The sequence below is a fragment of the Sinocyclocheilus grahami genome, unplaced genomic scaffold (assembly GCF_001515645.1).
Source record: "Sinocyclocheilus grahami isolate Dianchi unplaced genomic scaffold, SAMN03320097.WGS_v1.1 scaffold199.1, whole genome shotgun sequence".
Lineage (NCBI taxonomy): Eukaryota > Metazoa > Chordata > Actinopteri > Cypriniformes > Cyprinidae > Sinocyclocheilus > Sinocyclocheilus grahami.
Genome location: NW_015505378.1, coordinates 53,547 through 56,474, shown reverse-complemented (window position 1 = coordinate 56,474; position 2,928 = coordinate 53,547). Strand labels below are relative to the sequence as shown.

Genomic DNA, 2,928 nt, shown 5'->3' with positions numbered 1-2,928 from the left:
TCCCACCTCTGGAGCTCCAACCGGCAAGTCGTGGTGCTCAATGCAGCCGGCCAGCCAGGTCCGTGCGGGGACTTCCGTTGGCATGGGCTCACCCCGCGGAGCGGGAGCCGCCGGCCTGCCTACTGGTCGCGGGGTGCCTTCCAGCGCGCGCCGCTCCTGGACCACCCTCCGGGGAAATGGCAGCGCTCGCTCCCCAGCATCCCGGTGTTGGGCCGCATCCGCCAGCTCGACAGCCTCCACCAACTCGGAGGTGGTGGTTGGGTTCCTCATCCCCACTGCCTGTCGGTGGGATCGGGGAAGAGCTTGGAGGAGACGGTCAATCACCACGCGCTCCACCACCTGTCCAGCCGATGGAACCCCCTCCAGCAGCCAGTGCTGCGTGAGTCGTGTGAGTTCGGCGACCTGGGTACGGGCCGGCAGGCGGGGCTTATACTCCCACTCGTGGAAGTGCTGGGCGGCACAGATAAGTAATCTCAATCAATACCCCAGAGGGTGGATTTATTGGGGTAATGGGTGCTAGTGAGAAAGGTCCAGGTAGGTGCTCCGGTGCCGTGAGTGCTCTCTTCCGTCTTCCCAGTGCAGAGGGTCTGTGCAGTGCTCCTGTGGGACTGGTCGGTCACACGCTGCTTTCTATGGGAAAAATGAGAGGGTGAGTTAGTGCTCAGTCTCATGGAGGAATCTCCTAGATGGCAGGGCTTATATAGCTGCCGCCTGATGAGGTGCAGCTGTGACCGATCAGCCTGTGATGATGGCCAGGTGCTCCTCGCTTGTTTCCAGGGCAACGCTGATGAAGCTTCGGGACGCTCGTCACGATATATATAAAGTTATAATTCTGAAAATATAATTGTACATAAAATGTATATATTTGGAAATCCTGAACATATAATCCGGGATATATAATGTCTACATGCAAATATAATTATATTTTATTATCAGGTATGTCAAGAGAATTTTTTTTAAATGAAAATATTATGCCTATACATCCTGATTACATCTATAAATGCAAATATTGTACTATATTAATTATTGTAAGTGCATCTGGCTAATCTAAACCAAAAGGAGTATTTATTTTTTTTTTAAAAAGGATGGCTGTGGGATAGGGAAAGAGCAGCATATCATGGACAGCAACAATGAAAGCAACACTAATTAATATAGTACAATGTCTACATTGACACATGTACAGGATACATAGGCATACTGTTTTCATACAAAATCAGTAAGAATATCTGCCTATACTGACATGCTTAAGAATACGGAGGAGACGGTCAATCACCCCGCGCTCCGCCACCTGTCCAGCCGATGGAACCCCCTCCAGCAGCCAGTGCTGCGTGAGTCGTGTGAGTTCGGCGACCTGGGTACGGGCCGGCAGGCGGGGCTTATACTCCCACTCGTGGAAGTGCTGGGCGGCACAGATAAGTAATCTCAATCAATACCCCAGAGGGTGGATTTATTGGGGTAATGGGTGCTAGTGAGAAAGGTCCAGGTAGGTGCTCCGGTGCCGTGAGTGCTCTCTTCCGTCTTCCCAGTGCAGAGGGTCTGTGCAGTGCTCCTGTGGGACTGGTCGGTCACACGCTGCTTTCTATGGGAAAAATGAGAGGGTGAGTTAGTGCTCAGTCTCATGGAGGAATCTCCTAGATGGCAGGGCTTATATAGCTGCCGCCTGATGAGGTGCAGCTGTGACCGATCAGCCTGTGATGATGGCCAGGCGCTCCTCGCTTGTTTCCAGGGCAACGCTGATGAAGCTTCGGGACGCTCGTCACGATATATATAAAGTTATAATTCTGAAAATATAATTGTACATAAAATGTATATATTTGGAAATCCTGAACATATAATCCGGGATATATAATGTCTACATGCAAATATAATTATATTTTATTATCAGGTATGTCAAGAAATTTTTTTTTAAATGAAAATATTATGCCTATACATCCTGATTACATGTATAAATGCAAATATTGTACTATATTAATTATTGTAAGTGCATCTGGCTAATCTAAACCAAAAGGAGTATTTTTTTTTTTTTAAAAAGGATGGCTGTGGGATAGGGAAAGAGCAGCATATCATGGACAGCAACAATGAAAGCAACACTAATTAATATAGTACAATGTCTACATTGACACATGTACAGGATACATAGGCATACTGTTTTCATACAAAATCAGTAAGAACATCTGCCTATACTGACATGCTTAAGAATAAAGATATATATTTATGCTGAGATGTAGACTATATATTCAGATTTGCATTTATATACTCAAGATTTATAAGTATACATTCTGATTTACAATTATATGGTCAGAATTATAACTATATATTCACAATTTACATTTATATATTCAAACTTACAACTATATTTTCGGATTAAATTGTATTTATTCAGACTTTGTTTGAACTATATATTCAGATTAACTTCTATACATATATTCATGATTTTTATCTATATATTTAGACATATCTTTATATTGCAACTTTTATGTATATATTCAGAATTATAAGTATATATTCACAATTTACAATTACATATTCAAACTTAAAACTATATATTAAGATTTACTTCTGTATATTAATGATTTACATTTTTATATTACAATTTGTATTTGTTTATTCTGAATTATAACTATACATTCAGATTTACATTTATATAGTCAGATTTATAATATATATACTGATATATACTAGTATATGTATACATGTGTATATATATATATATATATATATATATATACTGATTAACATTTATATATTCAGATATATAAATACATATATTCTGATTTACTTCTATATATTCAGAATTAAAACCATATATTCTGATTTATATTTATATATTATGATTTATAAATATGTATTCAGATTTACTTCTATATATTCACAATGTACATTTATATATTAATTGTATATAATATTTCCTGTTTGGCCATTCATTAT

General features: G+C 40.1%; 1 protein-coding gene across 1 annotated transcript in view; it reads left to right on the top strand.

Annotated features, from left to right (window-relative positions):
- Positions 1–2,928, top strand: part of LOC107595252 (harmonin-like) — a 33,107-nt gene that overhangs the window by 18,005 nt on the left and 12,174 nt on the right. The gene's annotated exons all lie outside the window — the stretch shown is intronic.